We start from the raw sequence: 11,588 nt of genomic DNA, 5'->3' as shown, positions 1-11,588 counted from the left end.
AGTAGTCTTTTTGTGTGTTTTGTTTTATTTTTGTTTTTGTTTTGCTTTTTGAGTCACACCCAGCAATGCACAGGGGTTACTCCTGGCTCTGCACTCAGGAATTACTCCTGGTGGTGCTCAGGGGACCATATGAGATGCTGGGATTCGAACCCGGGTCAGCCGCATACAAGGCAAACGCCCTCCCTGCTGTGCTATCGCTCCAGCCCCTCAGTAGTTATTTTGAAGATGTTCGGATTGTGAATTTTTGGTGCTGGTGTGAGAGTTGAGCCTTACCCTGGACCAGAAGCAAGTGACTCACCCACACAGGGGTCTGTCTTGGTTGACCAAGACCTTCCTCAGCACTCCTGGTGTCTTCCACTATCACCTGTGGCTTGTCCACACGGGCACCTTTTGTTGTGTCCAACAGGGCCCTGGGGAGTGTTCTCCCGTACACACTTAGGGCACTTTGAGCCCTGTTTATGCCACACCAAACGAAAGGGGAGAAGGGTCACGTCTGAGAGGGCTTGCAGGGGGCCTGGAGAGGGGCCAGGGCCAGACCAGGCTGCCTCTGGTTTGGAAAAAGGGAACGCATGGCGCCAGGGCAGGCGTGGGGTGAGGGACTCGGTCTGGGCAGCCCTGGAGGTTTTCTGAGGGCACAGTCTCCAGGGAGATGCACTTGCAGAACGTTCAAGCTGTGCCCGAAAGTGCCATGCAGCAAGGCCGGCGCTTGGCCCCGCTCAGGCTGGGAGGGAGCAGGGCGGGCGGTCGTGGGGGTCTGCATCTCCACCAGGCTCTGAGTATCAGCAGGGTGGGCGCCAAACCAGGTCCGGAAACCTGAGTGCTTTGTTGGTTTGGAGTTTGGGCCACACCCAGTGATGCTCAGGGCCTACTCCTGGCTCTGCACTCAGGACTCACTCCCGGCAGTGCTCGGGAGATCATGTGGGGTACCGTGTGTACGGCAAGCACTCTCCCCGCTGTGCTGTCGCCCCAGAGCCTGAGTGCTTTCTCGGGACCTTGCACCGTCTCCTGTCGAGAGCCGAAGAGCACGCGGGGCACTGGGGACACTGGGCGGCCACTGCCGTCCCCTCTGCTGCAGGAACAGTCGTGGGCAGCCACAGGCCCTCCCACCCCACACGGCCAGACTTTATTTATATGCACTCCGAGAGGGACTTGATTGATGCCTCAGCAACGCCACATTCGCACGTCATGGAACTGGCCCTGACAGGCCTGGACCCGCCCAGATGCCACCTGACCGGCAGGCACCAGCAGCTCCCGCCCGCACTGCTGGAGGGACAGGCACAGGCCCTTGGAGCTGTAGCTGGGGTCACTGGGCCCAGCTCCGGGCCCCCGGGGACTCCTGCAGTGGGCTGAGACCGGGAGGGGCAGGGGGCAGTGCCTCCTAGTGCCACTCCATTCCCAATGCCCCATGCCTGGGAGTGGGCAGCTGCTGGCACCCCAGGGCCCTGGAAAGGGTGGGTATGTGGAGCACAGAGCACTGGCTCAGCACCCGCACTCGTGACCACGCCCAGAGCACCCAGGTCCCAAGGGGGAGCTGCCAGCAGCCCCGAGGCGTAAGGCTTCACTTTCAGGAAGGAACGTGGGGATTCCCGAGATGGCAAGGAGGTGGCAGCTCCTGGCCCCAGAGGAATGCTGGTACCCAGGATGAGGCTGTCTGTCCCGCACCCAAGGCCTGTCGGCAGGCAGCCAGGGAGGCATCCCCAACAGCTGCCAGTCACCGCTCATGACCATCAGCAAAGCCTCGAGGCTCCCACCGCCCACCTGTGTGATGGGGAGCAAGACGCTCCCTGGGTCTGGAAGCCTCCAGTCAGTGCTCCCCGGGGAGGAGGGGCAGGCCCACGTGGACCCGGTCCTGTCTGTCTGCCCAACACCCCTTGGGACTTGTTGCTCCCAAGTCTGTCACTGGCCACGGCCCGTGGCCCCTCTGGCCATGTGTGTGTGCCTGAGGACCTTGCAGTTTCCTGCCTGAGCCCCACCTCAGCCCTACTGTCATCCCACTGTCCATCAGACCGCTGCCTTTGGGCACAGGATTCGAAAGGACCATCAAGTCACCAGACCACTCGACACCCTTTCATTTTGCTTCCACCAAAACACCCCAGCTAGTGATTCGGGGTTCCCAAGCAATGAGCTCGGAGTAGCCCCTGAGCCGCGCCAAATATGGCACAAAAACACAGGTGGGCCCGAGAGCCAGGCAGGAGTGGGGTGTTTGTCCGCATGGGGTGACTTGGGCTTTATCCCACGTCCTGTGTGGTCCCTGAGCTCACCAGGACTGATCCCTGAGCACAGAGCTAGGAGTAACCCCTTAGCACCACCAGATGTGGCCCCCAAAAACCAAAAACACAAAAAGATAAGAGGGCCAGGGCCGGAGTGATAGCACAGGGGGTGGGCCCTTGCCCTGCACGTGTCCAGCTCCTCTGTTAGCACTCCGCGTGCTCCTCAAGCACCACCAGGAAGGATTCCGAGCACAACCGGGTGTAGCCCAAAACAAAATGAAATATAAGAGGAGCTCGGGAGATAAGGGAAGGCAGTATGGGAGGGTAGTGTGGGGACAGGACAGGGGGAAATAGTGAGAGGGAGGAAAGTGGGGAGAGAGAAAACAAAGGAGACAGTCGGGGGATGGTGCAGAGGGGACGGTGGGGGTTATGGCCCCAGTCCCGTGCGGGCTGTGACCCGGGTCCCTAACCCACAGAGCCCCAGAAGTGTCCCTGGCCCTAGCATGGAGTCGCTGGGCCCATGACAAGAACCCCTGAGAGTGATCTCAGGGACCCCTGAGCACCGCCGGGGAGACCCCCCAAAGAGGGAAGGGGAAAGTTGAAGCTAAGCAAAATGGGGGGTTCTAGAAGGGGAGTGGGGGCACCTTTCCACACCCCACGCTGGGGCTGCAGGTGGGGTAAGCAGCAAGGCAGTGGGGAGGCTCCCTGTGGCCTGGGGGTGGGGTTGGCCATGCTCAGTGCAGGGAGGGTCTTGAGACACAGGACAGGCGGGGGAGGGCAGGGGTGTGCAGGGAGGATCCTAGTCTAGGAGGACAGAGGCAGGAGGACAGAGGAAGAACAGTGGAGGGGCCTGAGTGACATCAGAGGATGCCAGGGAGGGTGACAGGTCCAGCTCGGACCCTGTGGCACCTGGGTGGGGGTGGCTGAGTCACCCCAAGGATGAGGAGGCCTGGGGTGCCACGCAGGTGTCCCTGCAGAAACCTGTCTGGCCAGCCGCGGGCTCCACGCCAGCGCGGGCCTCACCCAGCAGCTGCTGGAGATCAAAGCCTGTCACCCCCGGGCAGAGCCGGGGTCTGGGACCCTGCGGACGCTCTCCCTCCCACCTCACCAGCTCTGGGCACCCAGGGGGCAGGCAGTCTCCCTCCCTGGGGCGGCCCCCCCAAGCACCTTCCCGAGCTGCTTCCCACACGCCTGCTTCTGCCCTTCTGGGCCTGAGAGAGGCGGAGGATTAAAGCCAACACCTGAGCTGAAGGGAAGGACGAGAAGGCACTTCGCTTGCATGTGGGCTCCCGGTCCCATCCCCAGCACCACGACGCTGGCTGTAGCCCAGCTGCCCTCCAAAAGAGTCGACAAAACAACAGTGCTTTGCATGCAGCTGGCTCTGGTGTGACCCTCAACAGCACATTGAGGTCCTCCAGAACCCACCAGGAGTCATTCCCGAGTCCCACCAGGTGTGTCCCAAAACGCCCCAAAATAAAACCAAAACATAAGGGGCCAAAGCAATACCATAGTGGGGAGGGCGTTTGCTTTGCACAAGGGCAAACTGGGATCAATCCCCAGGACCCTGTAGGGTCCCCTGAGCCCACCAAAGCCAGGAGTAACGCCTAACACCACCAAGAGTGGCCTAGAAACAAAACTGCCAAGCCAGGAGGCAGGATAGCAGCAGGGGGCGGGCGCAGCGCCCCGCCTCGTCCCAGGTCTGTGAGGCTCACTGAGAGGGGCAGCATGCATGCGCGTGGCATTGGAAAGTTGGCTTTGCGGATGTTCACACCCTCCAACATGCTCCAGGCTCACTTCTGGTGGGGTTCAGGCTGGCGATGCCGTGCAGGGGTCCCCCCAGGCCTGTGCTGTGCACATCAGCGCCCTAACCCCACCCTATCTCTGGGGTCCAGAAACACTCACTCTGGGGTGGAAATCACACAAGAGTGAAACCCACATCTGCCAGGATTGTTCAGACAAGTAGTGAATCCACGTGGTCACTCTGCCACTCCCGACAGGACATTCCCGCCCCCTCTGGTGCTGCCCTCAGCCCCACATGCCCTGGGAACTCTGTGGGGGGTGGTCTGGGGGCCTTCGCAGCCTTGGCTTGAAGGTGTCAGGGCTTTCCCAGTGTTGTGGGGCCCCAGAGGGTCCCAGTGGGGGAGGAAGGGGCCAGGGAAAGGGGGACACACTCCAGGGGCTTCTGTGTTTGGCCTCTAGCAGGGCGCACGAGTACCTGGAGGAGATTGAGCGGGGTGCGGGGTGCGGGGCTGGAGGGTGGGGCCCTCCTCCAGCTCCCTGGGGACCCGGGAGGCAGCAGGAGATCCCAGCCAGCCCAGCCCAGCTCAGAGGGCCCCGCCCCTGCTTTTGTTTGGAAGAATCTAGGCACCAGGGCCCTGAGGAACTTGGCCGCAAGGCCCCCCAAAGGGCAAAGACCTTTCCGGAAGGGCGCAGCTGCACTTGGGAGGCCCAGCCGTGGGGCCGGAGCTGCGGGCTTGCGGGCGGGCGGGAGCCACATTGTTTCCCACAACTCCTCTGAAGTGGCTGGCCCGAGCTGGCTGCTGCTTCCCGTCTCCTGCTGGTCCTCCCTCAGCTCCCAGAGGCTCCTCCGGATGGGCGCCCCACCCCCACCGGGTTCAGGTGGAAGATGGCGCTTGGGAAGATGGGGGTGCCCGAGAGCCCAGCACCCACACACAGGGGCGCCGTCCCCTCCATCGTCAGGAACCCTGGGCTCTCCAGGCCTTGGAAGAAAATAAAACAGTGTACAGCCTGCTTGGGTTTTATCAAGACTTTATTCACCAGCACAAGCAATTCAATTCCAGAACAGATGAAGAACTACAATGTAAACAGCACCAACTGAAGAAAGAACTCGAATAGCCATCTCTCCGGAGAAGATGATCAAATGGTCAAAAAAGGAAATGTGCCCACTCACAGGAAGATGTGCAGGAGTGTGGTGGGTGTGAGTGGGGGGGACAAGGGACAAGAAGGAGTGTGTGGGTGTGAGAGTGGGTGTGAGGGACTGTGTGGGCCTGAGAATGTGTGGGAAGAGAGGGGAGTGTATTGTGTGATGTGAGGGAGTGTGAGTGTGAGTGTGTATGGAGTGAGAAGGAGTGTGTCAGTGTGTGGAATGAGAGGGAGTGTGTGTGTGTGTGTGTGTGTGTGTGTGGAGTGAGAGGGAGTGTGTGTGTGGAATAAGAGTGTGTAGGTGTGTGGAATGAGAGGAATTGTGTGGGTGTGAGGGAATGTGTGTGTGGAATGAGAGGGGAGTGTGGGCATGAGGGAGTGTATGAGTGTGAGGGTATGTGGAATGAGACAGAGTGTGTGAAATGAGAGGGCGTGTGGGGTGTGAAGGTATATGAGACAAGAGGGAATTTGTGGAAAGAGAAGGAGTGTGAGGGTGTGCGTGCGATGTGTGGGAGAGGGGGAGCATGAAGGTGTGTGGGTGTGTGGGAGAGGAGGAATGTGAGGGTGTGCGGGTGTGTGGGAGAGGGAGAAAGTAAGGGGGTGAGGGTGTTTGGGTGAGAGGCTGTGGGAGAGGGGGAGTGTGAGGGTGTGTGGAATGAGAAGGAGTGTGATGATGTGCAGGTGTGGGAGAGGGGGGTGTGAGGATATGTGCAGGTGTGTGGGATGAGAGGGAGTGTGAAGATGTGTGGTTATGTGGGAGATGGGGAGTGTGAGGGTGTGTGGGAGAGGGGAGTGTGAGGGTGTGAGGGTGTGTGGGAGAGGGGGAGTGTGAGGGTTTGTGGGTGTGTGGGAGAGGGGAAGTGTGAGGATGTGTGGGAGAGGGGAGGTGTGAGGGTGTGAGGGTGTGTGGGAGGGGAGGGTGTAAGGGTGTGTGGGAGAGGGGAGTGTGAGGGTGTGTGGGAGAGGGGGTGTGAGGGTTTGAGGGTGTGTGGGAGAGGAGGGTGTGAGGGTGTGTGGGAGAGGGGGTGTGAGGGTTTGAGGGTGTGTGGGAGAGGGGGGTGTGAGGGTGTGTGGGAAGGAGGGTGTGAGGGTGTGTGGGAGAGGGGAAGTGTGAGGGTGTGTGGGAGAGGGGGATGTGAGGGTGTGTGGAAGAGGAGGGTGTGAGGGTGTGTGGGAGAGGGGGTGTGAGGGTGTGTGGGAGAGGGGGTGTGAGGGTGTGGGGGTGTGTGGAAGAGGGGGGTGTGAGGGTGTGTGGGAGAGGAGGAGTGTGAGAGTGTGGGAGAGGAGGGTGTGAGGGTGTGTGGGAGAGGAGGTGTGAGGGCATGCGGGTGTGTGGAAGAGGGGGGTGTGAGGGTGTGTGTGTGCAGGTGTGTGAGAGGGGTATGTGAGGTGTGCAAGTGTGTGGGATGAGAGGGTGTGTGTGCAGACAGGAAGGAGCAGTTCTGTCCAGACTGGGCTTTCTTCTGAGAGAGCAGAACCCCAGAGACTCAGCAACCCCACTTCCCGATTCACACCCTAATAGTATGGAGCAGGGTCTAGTGGAGACAGCTCCCCCCGCCCCCCCACCCAAGCTCATAGTAGCCAAGACAAGATGGGTCATGACCCTGAAGTCACTGGGAATGAATGGACAATCAGGGTAGTCTGTCCTGCAAGGAGTAGGTTTTGGCCCATGGAAAGGGTCAAAGATTTGTCACATGAGGATGGACACTCCCAGTGATGTAGGCAGGTAGACAGGGAAAGGCCCTCGGCAACAAAACTTAGGTCAACAGAACTTCTGGGAGGAAAATCCTAAAACTGATCCACCCTGTGGATACACAAAACAGACCTGATAAGACCTTCAGCCTAGCCTGAGGAGTTTGGACCCCTCCCCATGAAGCTCTTCAAACCCTCTGACCTCTTCCTTAATCTGATTAAAATATGATCTAGCCCTGAGAAGACTCCAGAAGTCTGGATCAAGACAACTCATGAAGAGGGGCTGGAGCAATAGCGCAGCGGGTAGAGCATTTGCCTTGCACGCGACCAACCAGGGTTCAAATCCCAGCATCCCATATGGTCCCCTGAGCACCACCAGGAGTAATTCCTGAGTGCAGAGCCAGGAGTAACCCCTGTGCATTGCCGGGTGTGACCCAAAAAGCAAAAAAAAAAAAAAAAAAAAAGACAACTCGTGAAGAACCTATAAAAGACACCTCGAACAAAGGAAGGGTACGCTGATGCTGCCTGAGTGTATGCTGCTTGTGCCCACATGGCCAAGCACATGTTTCACCCGCATCTCCCCTCTTGAGATGTGTACTTTCATGCTTTCATGTCTAACACTAGGACTTGTGTAGGGGCTCTCTGCCCTTGGAGAAGCCGTGTTCTCTCTTGAGTGCATCTCTCTCTCTCTCTCTCTCTCTCTCTCTCTCTCTCTCTCTCTCTCTCTCTCTCTCTCTCTCTCCCTCCACACCTTAAAAATCCTCCAAATAAAATCTATTTATTCACTGTTTGTCTACTCCTGAAATTCCTTTCTGCGAGGCGAGACAAGAACCCAGTAACCCTGGATCCCAGGTGGCAGAGGCGGTTGGGGAAAAAGTGACCGTCTTTCTCCTCCCCACTTCACATAAGTCACCTGTAGGGCCCACCAACATCACCAGGAGCCCCAGAAGGTGCCAGATTCACAGACTCAAGAGTTGGTGGACTGTCAGTACCCATCAACAGGGGACAGGCTGGGAAGGTGAATACTGGAGAAGGTGGCAGGGCCAGCTGCACCACCTGGGAACGGATGTCAAGCTCTTGGCTTTCTCAGGTGCCGGTGGTGCTGGGCAGAGCACCTGGCAATGCTGGAGCCACATCCTAGTCCAGGGTGCAAGTTCTCTGTTATTCTGTCTTGGGGCTACACCGTGTGGCGCTGGGGTTGGGGCCTACACCTAGCTCAGGGGTGGCTCCTGGTGGCGCTCAGGGAACCATGCCCTGCCAGTGATTGAACCCAGTTCTCTGCATACAAGGCCTGTATACTGGCCATTGATCTTCCAGCCCGAGATGGCCAATTTTTAGTGTGTATTTATTTGACCCAGCTGGAACAATAGCATAGAGGTAGGGCTTTTGCCTTGCACGCAGCTGGCCTGGGCTTGATTCCTCCGCCCCTCTCAGAGAGCCCAGCAAACACTACCAAGAGTATCTCGCACGCACGGTAAAGTCTGGCAAGCTACTCGTGACGTATTCGATATGCCAAAAACAGTGAAAAAAAGTCTCATGGAGACATTACTGGTGTCCACTCAAGCAAATCGATGAGCAACGGGATGACAGTGATAGTGACAGTGATTTATTTGACCACAATTCTTAAAAGCAGAGAACTGATCTTCCACTCTTAGACCTGCTCTGGGAGTCCCCCCCCCTCACCCCACACACCATACTAGAGTTACTAGAGTTACTAGTTCATTATTCTATTTGCTTGTTTTTTCAGGCCTCACCCAGCAATGCTTAGGGATTACTCCTGTGCTGCGCTCAGGAATTACTTCTTACAGTGATCAGGGACCATATGGGTGCTGGGGATCAGACCCGACCTCCTGCAATCAAACGTCCTAGCTGCTGTACTGCCTCTACCTTTCTGTTTACTATTGATCATACAACTGTTAGTGCCACACTAATTTTGGAGGGCTTGCTGACAACAGGGGAAATGACTCTCTAAGGCAGAAAAGATGCTAAATTCTAAGATATTTTGTCTCCACTACTCAGCCACTGCCATGCTCCAGTCCACTTTCCGGACTCAGCAATAAGACACTTAATACCCATTTTCCGTAATTTTTGCACCACATTTGATGGGCTTCAAATATGGTGTGAACCATGGGAACACCTGTAAGGACGATTGGAGACCGCCCTAAAAGTCTCCATCCCTCTTGGAAAGCCAGCAAGTTACCGAGAGTATCCTGCCCACATGGCAAGCTGCCCGTGGCCGTATTCGATATGCCAAAAACAGTAACAACAATGGGCCTCATTTGCCTGACACCAAAATAGCCCCCAAAACAGCAGCGTTAAGAAGGATGAGCAAGGAGAGGCTGATAAAATCTCAGGGATGAACTAGATTTCCAAAAAGAAGAAAGACTAAAATGACTGTCTGTACTTTCAATGCACATATGCTGGCATCAGAAGAATCCATCGAGGACCTGATGGTGTAAGCGCAGAGATCAAGTATGACATCATTGGTCTGACTGAAACGAGAAGGTATCAATCACATCATGTCGTTTTCGACACTGGAGAAGAACTGTTCCTCAGAAAATGTGACAAGGCATCAGTGACATTGGTGTCCTTATCAACATGAACTTGGCCATGAGCATTGATTCATTCGAATGCCTAACAACCCAAATCGGATGATTATGCTTGAATAGATGTGGCTCACTGCTGGCAGTTTCTATCTTCGTCGTCTACACACCAACATCCAACAACGATGAAGAAGAAATTGAGAAGTTCTACATGGAGCTGGAAAAATTCTATAAAGAAGACCACACCTTCTACAAGATCATTGTCGGTGATTTTAATGCCAAGATAGGACCAATAAGGTCGCCTGAAGAACTCCACATTGGGACCCATGGCCTAGAATGGAACAATCAGGGTGAGAGACTGTCTGAGTTCATCATGTTGACCAAGACCATCCATGGTAACTCACAGTTCCAGAAGGCCAAGTATAAACAGTGGTCATGGGAGTCTCCCAGTGGACAGTTCCACAACAAAATTGAACACATCATATTCAATCGAAGGTTTTGCCTGAACGATGTTGCTGTTGTCCCAAAATTCCAAACAGGATCGGACCACCATCTCCTTTGTGAAAAATTCTACTTCACAGAGCTGTGAGAAAGGTCTGCAAAGTTTAAGTTTAAGAAGAGAACTCCCAGAATTACCACCAAGTGGGAGCTCTTTGGCAGTATTGCGGCAACATGGGAAGATGCCGTCATTGACAACATCGACGAGGAATACGATCGACTGGTTCAGCATCTCCATGACTGCGCGAAGAATGCCAAGAGTGGGAAAGCCACAGACGCCTGTCTTCGGAAACTCTCGAGCTCATTTGCCAACGTGGTTTGGCACGAGCCTCAGGCAACCACAAGCTGACGTCCGAGCTTGCAGAGCTGTGCAGAGAAGTGATAAAGGAGGACATCAAAGAGAGAAGAGCAGCACGATTGGCTGATGTGGCAGAAGCAGGGAAAAGTATTCGAAACACTCGCCTGTCCTTCGCCAACTACAAGACCAAGATGACTGCCCTCTGACGTCCCAATGGATCTATCACATCTTCCAAAAAGGCAATGGAGAAGATTATTCACAACTTCTACTCGGATCTCTTCAGCAGCCACGTCCACCTGCCCACATACCAAATTCCACAGGATGGATATGTCGTTCCCAACGTCCTCCCTTCCGAAATCCAACATGCCATTTCGTCGGTAAAGATGCATACAGCACCTGGTCCAGACAAGGTCAGACCCGAACACCTGAAGAATCTGCTGCCAGTACTCGTCAATACACTGGCTCGGCTCTTCACACGCTACCTGTCTGAATGCAAGGTTCCATCCCAGTGGAAAATCAGCAGGACTGTTCTGTTGTACAAGAAGGGAGACATCCATGACATCGGTAACTATTGGCCAATCTGCCTATTGTCCATTGTCTACAAGTTGTTCACTCGAGACATCCTGAATAAAATAGACAGAACACTAGAAGAAGGACAACCATGCGAGCAAGCCAGGTTCCGAAAAGGATTCAGCACAATCGACCATATCCACACAGTGACCAAGCTTATTGAAGTTTCACAAGAGTTCAAGATGCCACTCTGTTTAACGTTCACTGATTTAACGTTTATATTAAAGAAGGCCTTTGATCCTATTGAGACTGAAGCGGTCGTCGAAGCCCTAGCCAAACAGGGTGTTCAAACTCAGTACATCAAGATCCTCCGAGAGCTGTATTACGGATTCACCACCAGGATCTCACCATTCTACAAGGAAGTGATCATTGACGTAAAGAGAGGGGTTCGGCAGGGTGATACCATTTCACCAAAACTCTTCAGTGCCACCCTGGAGATTGTCATGCGATGACTAGAATGGGAAGGAATGGGAGTGAAGATAGAGGGTCAGCAACTACACCACCTCCACTTCGCTGATGAAATTGTTCTCATAACACAAACATTAGCCAAGCAGCACAAATGCTGGCCGACTTTGACTGCGAGTATGGAAAAGTTGGACTGCAGCTGAATCTCAGCAAAACAATGTTCACAAAAGATGAACTAGTCCCTGACATTCCATTTGCTTTCAAAAGAACAAATATCTCTGAATGCAGAAGCTGTGTGTACCTGGGTCGAGAACTCAACATGAGGAATGACTTGGCGCCAGAACTGAGCAGGAGGAAGAGAGCAGCGTGGAACGCCTTCAAGAGCATCGAAGAAGTGGTTAAGAGGATGAAGAACCTCCAGCTCCAGGCACATCTTTTCAACTCCGTCATTCTTCCTGCACTAATATATGCCTCAGAGACCTGGGTCCT

The sequence above is a fragment of the Sorex araneus genome, chromosome 9 (genome assembly GCF_027595985.1).
Source record: "Sorex araneus isolate mSorAra2 chromosome 9, mSorAra2.pri, whole genome shotgun sequence".
Lineage (NCBI taxonomy): Eukaryota > Metazoa > Chordata > Mammalia > Eulipotyphla > Soricidae > Sorex > Sorex araneus.
Note: the sequence above shows the minus strand (reverse complement) of the source record.